The sequence below is a fragment of the Saimiri boliviensis genome, chromosome 3, assembly GCF_048565385.1.
Source record: "Saimiri boliviensis isolate mSaiBol1 chromosome 3, mSaiBol1.pri, whole genome shotgun sequence".
In the NCBI taxonomy this organism is placed as follows: domain Eukaryota; kingdom Metazoa; phylum Chordata; class Mammalia; order Primates; family Cebidae; genus Saimiri; species Saimiri boliviensis.
In genome coordinates this window covers 66,729,954-66,738,412 of record NC_133451.1, presented here as the reverse complement: position 1 = coordinate 66,738,412, position 8,459 = coordinate 66,729,954, and the positions used below count along the sequence as shown (strand labels likewise).

General features: G+C 35.0%; 1 protein-coding gene across 7 annotated transcripts in view; it reads left to right on the top strand.

Annotated features, from left to right (window-relative positions):
* ANKRD17 (ankyrin repeat domain 17) overlaps nt 1–8,459 on the top strand; it is a 180,430-nt gene that overhangs the window by 36,363 nt on the left and 135,608 nt on the right. The window lies entirely within an intron of this gene.

Below are 8,459 nucleotides of genomic sequence, written 5' to 3'. Positions count from 1 at the left end.
GTAGGGCTAGGTTTGTAAGTGAAATGAAAGTTGAAATCTGAACAAAGAAATCTTATCTGCCGAAATTATTTTACAGATGAATAGATTAGAGGAGAGAGCAAAAAGAGGCAGAGCATAAAAGCAAGACACCGTCAGACCTATTCCGTGTGAGAATGTGTCAGTCTGGTTCACATGATTACTATATACGTCTGTAATTATTTTGTTTAAACTTCATGTTTCATAAATTGTATGTTTGCTGGGGAAAAAGAGGAGACTCAGACTTAATAAAAAGCCTTGTGCTGGTGGTGACCTTTAGATTAACTCATTAGAAGGTGGGGTCTGCAAAGCAGCTTTGAGTAGGTTTAGTATCATATGTCTTAGAATTCATTTACATATCTAAGCCTAAAGCTTTGCTGCAGTTAACTATTAAAAGCAGCTGGTTATTTTAGCTTTAAACTAAGCATGTTTATATCAATCTGATTGCTTAATTTAGCTGGTACACACTGGTCCTAGGTTTTTCATGTGACTTTGATTATTATAAAACAAATTATTAAATTAAACATTTTAAAACCCTTAAATTTAAGGCACTGATGCTACAGAGCTGTCAATAAAAAAATCCTGTAATTTGAATCATGAATATTTTTAATTATATTTTATTTTTTTCTGATTGTATTAATTTTATAAGATCCTATTTGAGTATAAACTAGTCCAATGAAATACATGTCAAAGTGAAACTAGAATTGCTTTTGGCATTGAGTGTTGAATACTATCAGAAATTTGTATTTATAGGTATAGGTATTTAAATCTCATATTCTTATCTGTGAGATTGTGTAGGTTATTTCTTTTTTCCCCTCATTAAATAAAAACTGTCTAATTCACTTAAAGAGGCTTTATGGTGGTGAGTGGTATTCCTAATACTTAGACTGCAGAGATAATTTATTAACTATTTCACGTCTTTAGGAAGATTATTTTATTGTGGGGAGAGGGCTGGGGAGAAGAAGCTGCAAAGGGAAGCTAGGCGGGGTTAGCAGGAGAAAAAAGCCTATGCGCATTATAAAGTGCTGCATGATCAATGAGTATTTTCTGGAGTCTCTCAGTGTGTGCTTGGAGCTGACATTGCAGCAAGTCTCATGGTTGTTCTGCAGAATGAAAACTGATTCCATTATATTACCTACCTCCTTGCAGACACCTGCCAACATACTCTTTTTTCCCTTTCTGAAAAGCTGTTGTCTAAGTTGAATTGTGGTTTTTATTATTTTCCTCTTTTATTTTGTATTTTTTACTTTGTTACTATTAGTGAGTTTCCTTAAAAATGTGTGGTAAAATTATCTACTTAGAAATAGTAGTATAAACTTTCGTCAGGGGAGTTTAGTAATTACAAGTGGCCACATGACTTTTTAGTGGTTCAGTTTAAAAAGCCTAGTTATATTACAAAGTTCTAGTGTTAAATTTTAATTTGCTTTTAAAATTTTTTGGTTTGGATTTTAAAGAAGTGTACTTTAGAGATTTTGATAAATCTATTTGACAGTTTTTCTTAGCTATTTAAAATGTCAGCATATAACAGATTTTAGAAGTCTTATTTATGTTCTGAGGAAAATCCTACTTGAGCATTGTTTTGTGCTTTATGTATAGATTTTTTAAATGCTACCTGAACAACTGGCTTTTTATTATTTCCATTAACATTGCTTAATGTCATGTTAAGATTTTGTATTACCTTATTTATTCATTTTTACTAGTTATTAAAACAAACTGCAATTTTAATTGTTCTAATTTTCAATTTTTCTTAATTTGATTTTTATATACCTGTTGCATCCAATCATACTAAATAAGTGGTTTTTTGTCTTTATGTAAAATATTATATGACTTAAGTATTTGTCAGTCTTGGCAGGAACATTGTCTAACTAGTAATGAAAGAGCCTTATTCAAAATTGTAAGTACTCATAATGACATAATGCTAAAAATACAAAGTGCAAAGAATAAGTTTGCTAACTTTGAAGATAAATGGATAAATGTACCATTTTCTAAAGCACTTCATATTGCAAGTAAACAGATATGTATTACTTAATGAGCTTTCCAGAAAAATATATTCCCTATCCCAATAACTCCTTGAGTAAATGTCCAGTAACGGATAATGAAGTTCATTTGTGTACCACAGTGACAGTTTTATTGTTCTACTTAATATTGAGCTACTTGAAGTTCATTGTCATAATTTTCACCTTTGTAATTTTATTTATTGAGCATATGGAATTTTATGTAGATTATACTTATTTACATTGAATAAACATTAGTCTCTTTTTTTCCTTTGTAACTGGATCTTTTGAATCATAAACTTTTTAAAGGTACTCTTTATCGAATCTTAGTTAAAAGAAAACTTAAAGTCAGTATCATTAGTGAATATAGCACAAATGATTTCTCATAATACTATGGCCTACCTGTTAAACTGTGATTGTTGATTATATATGCCCACATGTATTTAAGTTGAATGTTTAGATATTTAATTTTTTTTTTTTTTTTTTGATACGGAGTTTTTGCTTTTGTTACCCAGGCTAGAGTGCAGTGGTGCGATCTTGGCTCACCGCAACCTCCACCTCCTGGGTTCAAGCAATTCTCCTGTCTCAGCCTCCCGAGTAGCTGGGACTATAGGCGTGTGCCACCATGCCTGGCTAATTTTTGTATTTTTAGTAGGGACGGGGTTTCACCATGTTAATCAGGATGGTCTCGATCTCTTGACCTCGTGATTCACCTCCTTGGCCTCCCAAAGTGCTGGGATTACAGGCTTCAGCCACCGCACCTGGCCTTAGATCTTTAAAATCTTAAGTAAAATGTTGTCTAAAATTTGTAATAAAACTAGAAAAGGTGTATTCCAACTTACATCATTGCTTTTCAACAGTCCAAGGTAAGGGATTAAGTAGAGTATCTTGGGTATTTCAAGTATTCAAATAATCCAGACAGTAAATTTTTTCTCCAAACCAAAGGCATCAAAGTATTTCTGTTCCTTCTGCCTACCTTCTGTGAAAGGAACTAATACCCAGGAAAGTAGCCAAATACAGATGGCAGAAAAAGGGCTAACAGCTTGTATAAATACCTCTTTTCTTTTTCTGTTTATGTTTTCCTGAGACATGATTATAATTTTAGAATTTTGATGATTTTCCTGTAAAATTATATGTAACAATGGATTGTAATACTTAGAATGATCAATAGGAGGAAAAAGTCTTCCAGTTTTATATCCCAAATTTACATGGCCAAGGGCTGTGCATATAAACCTGCGGTTTATAAGTTGGCATTTTATATGAAAATATGAAACAACTGAGAGATCATTTCAGAAACTTGATTCCTGTATATTTAGTGTTATTATTTATAACTGAACCAGTTTTAGGAGTCTTAGTAATAAGAAATCTTCACAGATATTTCCATCCTTTAATTTTGATTAAGTTCAGATTACTTTGTTCTGTGTATAGTATTTGATATATCTTTGCTTTAAGGAAGTAGGAATTTTTATGAAAATAAAAATGTTTATATTGTTAAGTGTAGTAATAACTCTCATGCCCAATCTTGTTTGTCATTTAAAGCCAGGATGTCTAGCTTCATCTGTACTTGATGTTACAGGTTGCGATATATAAAGTAAAAGTGCCAGTTCACTATGGTTGTGTCTTATAGAGACAGTGGGTTAAGGATTTGACTGAACCCTGTAGGTTGGAACTGAATTAAGGTTCGTATTTAAGCAAAGTAAGTAGGTATATTATGGAACCTTTTCTTGCTCTGTATTTATCTTAGCTGTTTTTGTTTTTTAAATAAAATTGAAAGAGTCTGAAGGAAGGCATCATTTCCTTCTGATTGCCAAGATTGTGGACTAATGGTAAATAGTGAATTCTAGTTCAAACAAGGGAAATCCATTTGCTGTTTAGCATAAAAATTGTTTTTGGTGATGATATCAAATCTCCACATAGTAGACTTTTTTTGGCAGATACATGCTATATTTCTTTTTATTCTTTAAAACATTTTGTCATATGTAATGCACATCATTTCTATACTATACCAGTAAGTCTTTCATAGATTGCTAAAGTTCTGTATTTATTGTAACCATGGTGACATTTTTCACTAGAAAAACTTTTGAGTAACTCCTAGAACCTAAGTTGATCTAATGACTGAAAAGTTTAGCTAAATATGTAAATCATTAGAGTTGATATAAGTAATATTTTCCATTTATTAAAAAGTTTGGAATCAAATTAAGAAATGTTAGATTGAATCTTATAATTTTTTTTTTTTTTTGAGAGGGAGTCTTGCTCTATTGCCAGGCTGGAGTGCAGTGGTGCAATCTCAGCTCACTCCAACCCCCGCCTCCCAGGTTCAAGTGATTCTCCTGCCTCAGCCTCCCAAGTAGCTGGGACTACAGCCATGTGCCATCACGCCCAGCTAATTTTTGTATTTTTAGTAGAGACCAGTTTTTACCATTTTGGCCAGAATAGTCTCAATCTCTTGACTTTCTGATTCACCTGCCTTGGCCTCCCAAAGTGCTGGGATTACAGGTATGAGCCACTGCACCTGGCCAAATCTTATAATTTTGTCTCACAGAGATAGAAATGCAGAATAAGAAGAAGAAATGTCTGCCATTGGTATCTTTTTTTTTTTTTTTTTTTTTTTGAGACAGAGTCTGGCTCTGTCACCCAGGCTGGGGTGCAGTGGTACGATTTTGGCTCACTGCAACCTCTGCCTTGCAGGTTGAAGCAATTCTGTCTCAGCTTTCCAAGTAGCTGGGATTACAGGCATGCCTACCACACCCGGCTAATTTTTGTATTTTTAGTAGAGAAGGGATTTCTCCATGTTGGCCAGGCTGGTCATGAACCATCACCTCAGGTGATCCGCCCTCCTCGGCCTTCCGAAGTGCTGGGATTACAGGCTTGAGCCACCATGCCCGGCCTCTGCCATTGGTACCTTAAACAGTCTTAAACTTAGGATGCATAGATACATATTTTAATACTAGTATTTTACTTCATTGATGCCATTTGAATAGTTTGAAACTCACTTTTCAGCATTGTCCTTAAATAGCAGATATCTCTTATGCATTTTGAATCTTTCCATAAGCAGTTATTTTTCTTTATCTGGACACCTTTGGGTTATCACTTATTTTTTTGAGATGGAGTTTCGATCTTGTTACCCAGGCTGGAGTGCAATGGTGTGATCTCGGCTCACCGCAACCTCTGCCTCCTGGATTCAAGCAATTCTCCTGCCTCAGCCTCCTGAGTAGCTGGGACTACAGGCGTGCGCCACCATGCCCAGCTAATTTTTGTATTTTTAGTAGAGACGGGCTTTCATCTTGCTGACCAGGATGGTCTTGATCTCTTGACCTTGTGATCCACCCACCTCGGCCTCCCGAAGTGCTGGGATTATAGGCTTGAGCCACCGCACCTGGCCTGTCACTTTTATGCAGATCCGTTTGTTTTATGTATTTAAGAATGTGGTGCTGACAAGAACATCCCCTGCTTATCATTTTCATCTATAAACCAGCATATGCATGTGTATACACGTACATACAATACATATATTCACATATATACTTACATATAGTCTACACACACACACACACACACACACACACACACACACACACTCTCACTCACTCATGTTCCTACTACGGGTGGAATATTACTTATCTGAAATGTTTGAGACCAGAAGTGTTTGGATTTTGGATTTTTTCAGGTTTTGGAATACTTGCATATACATAAAGATAACTTGGAGATGGGACCCACATCAAATTTACTTATATTTTATATACACCTTATATGCATAGTCGAATGTAATTATGCAATTTTTTTTAGTAGTTTCCTGCAAGCAACAAAGTTTTGACTGATCTGACACGAGGTCAGATACAGAATTTTTCACTTGTGGCGTTACGTCAGTGCTCAGAAAATTTCAGATCTTTGCCCAGAGTGGCTCATGCCTGTAATCACAGCCCTTTGGGAAGCTGAAGCGAGAGCATTGCTTGAGCCCAGGAGTTCAGGACCAGCCTAAGCAACATCGTGAGACTGCATGTCTTCAAAAAAGTAAAAATTAAAAAAAGAAATTCTGATTTTGGAGCATTTCAGATTTTGAACTTTTAGATTAAGGATGATCAACCTGTATATTTTGCAGTGAGGATACTCTTATTTGAAAGTTCAGTTTTTCTTGTAAGGGTGGGGCTAAAGTTGTAACATTCCTTTCATACACCAATTTTGGGAGAATTAATTGGGTAGTAGTATAAGATACATTTCTGTTATTTAATCCGTGTAAAGATGAGTGATATTTTAGTGGAATGTGGAGGCTCCAAATAGCTTGTGGAAAGGTAGTACAACTAGAAGTATGTCAGTCAATGTATTACTGTTACATGAAAGTGAAGGCACAGTTGTCCAGTGTGCCACTAGTCTCCCACTGATTCGTAGTCTGGTAATTAGTGCATGTTATGGAGCATTAATTAGAAAAGGTCTACGTAATGTATTATCTACGTATAGAGGCAACATTGGCCCTTTACTGGTTCTGAATTGTGAGGGGCCTTTGTTTTGTCACTTGATAACATCTCATTATGATACAATATGAAGTGACTTGATCACTACAAAGTTTCTTGTTAACATTGGTTTAGTTTTGTATATATCTTCCAAATTTGCCAAACCGAAGGTTTTTCCCAAGGTGTTCATAAATGTTAAATGCCTATGAGATGATAACTTGTCTTCATGGGTGGTTGGATTAATACTCCCCATTAATAATTTAGTCTTGGATGGAATCAGACCTCTAATTAGTTAGATACGTGTTGTAAGTAGGATAGCACATAGTTCTATGGTGGCAATAGTAATTTGCATATTAACTAACCTTTATTGAGTATTTAAATTATCTACATAGAGAGACTGTGCTAAGTGCTTCACAAGTGTTTTATTTAATCCTATGAATGATCCTTTGAGGAGGTAGGTACCCACTTCATAGAGAGTGTGTAAGGGGTAAGTGAAGTAATCTGCATAAGCATTTAGCACAGCTTTTAGTTACATAGTTAACCCTTAACTGTGAGCTTTTTTTTTTTAATGGATAATAACCCTCATCTTCTATCCTTATGCTGTCACCACCTATTTGACAGGAATATTTGAGCCTCAGAGATTAGAGCAATAGCTGTAAATTCTTTTGGTCTTAGGTCTCATTTTCACTGTTAAAAATTTTTGAGAAAAAAGTTTTTGTTTCTGAGAGTTATATCTATCAGTATTTACCATATTAGAAATTAAAGTTTAGAGAGAATTAAAGTTTAAGTTTAAAGAAAAATTTAAAAACATTACATATTTATTCACTTTTAAAAAATAATAAACCATGTGTGTTAACATGCTTTTATAAAAAATAACTGTTTTCCAAAAGAAGAAACCCGTGAGAGAGTGGCATTGTTTTACATTTTTATAAATATCTTTAACATCTGGCTTAAGAGAAGATAACTTGACTCTCATATCTTCTTTATTAATTTAATTTAATTTTTATTTTAGAGGTGAGGCCTCATTACGTTGCTCAGGCTGGAGTGCAGTGGTTATCCACAGGTACAGTCATAATGCACTTTAGCCTTGAACTCCTGGGCTAAACAATCATTCTGCCTCAGCCTCATGAGTACCTGAGAATACAGGTGCCAGCCACCATGCCCATCGTATCTGTTGTCATATTCAGTCTGTTGTGATACATTATTTGGTTGAAGTCTCTAGACAAATTTAGTGTCACATTGATATGAGGATAAAAAAAGAAAAATTATTTTCATAGCCCTTTCAGATAATTATGGATATTCTTCTTTGAAACCACTCCTAAACTCCACAAGTGATAGTTTCGTAAAGGTTAGTTGCAATTTGGAATCTGAAACAATTATTAGTGAACTTTCTTAACTTTGTTAAAGTAAAACTCACTGGCTTATTGTGCACTTCGAATTTATGAAACCCCTGTATGATTTTTATGACACTGGTCATTTGAAAATACTGGTTTCTTTTATTCTATAATATTTTTTAAAATCTCATTTTTGGCTGGGCACAGTGGCTCATGCCCGTAATCCCAGCACTTCGGGAGGCCAAGGCGGGTGGATCACGACATCAAGACCATCCTGGCCAACATGGTGAAACTCCAACTCTACTAAAAATACAAAAATTAGCTGGGCATGATGGTGTGCATCTGTAGTCCCAGCTACTCAGGAGGCTAACGCAAGAGAATCACTTGAACCACTTGAACCTCAGAGGCAAAGGTTGTGAGCTGAGATCGCAACACTGCACTCCAGCCTGGTGACAGAGCGAGACTTCATCTCAAAACAAAAAAAAGTCACATTTTCTGAGAACATCAGTGTTCTCAGAAAAGTCAAAAACAGGGAAGCTGTCATATCAGATAAAAGATCTCAAAAATTCTGATTTTGCTTGAACGTTTGAATTTTGTCATTGATGACAAATAATTCGAATTTTTTTTTCCCTGAAAGGACAGGCTCACGTCATTTGTTTTTGAGAAAA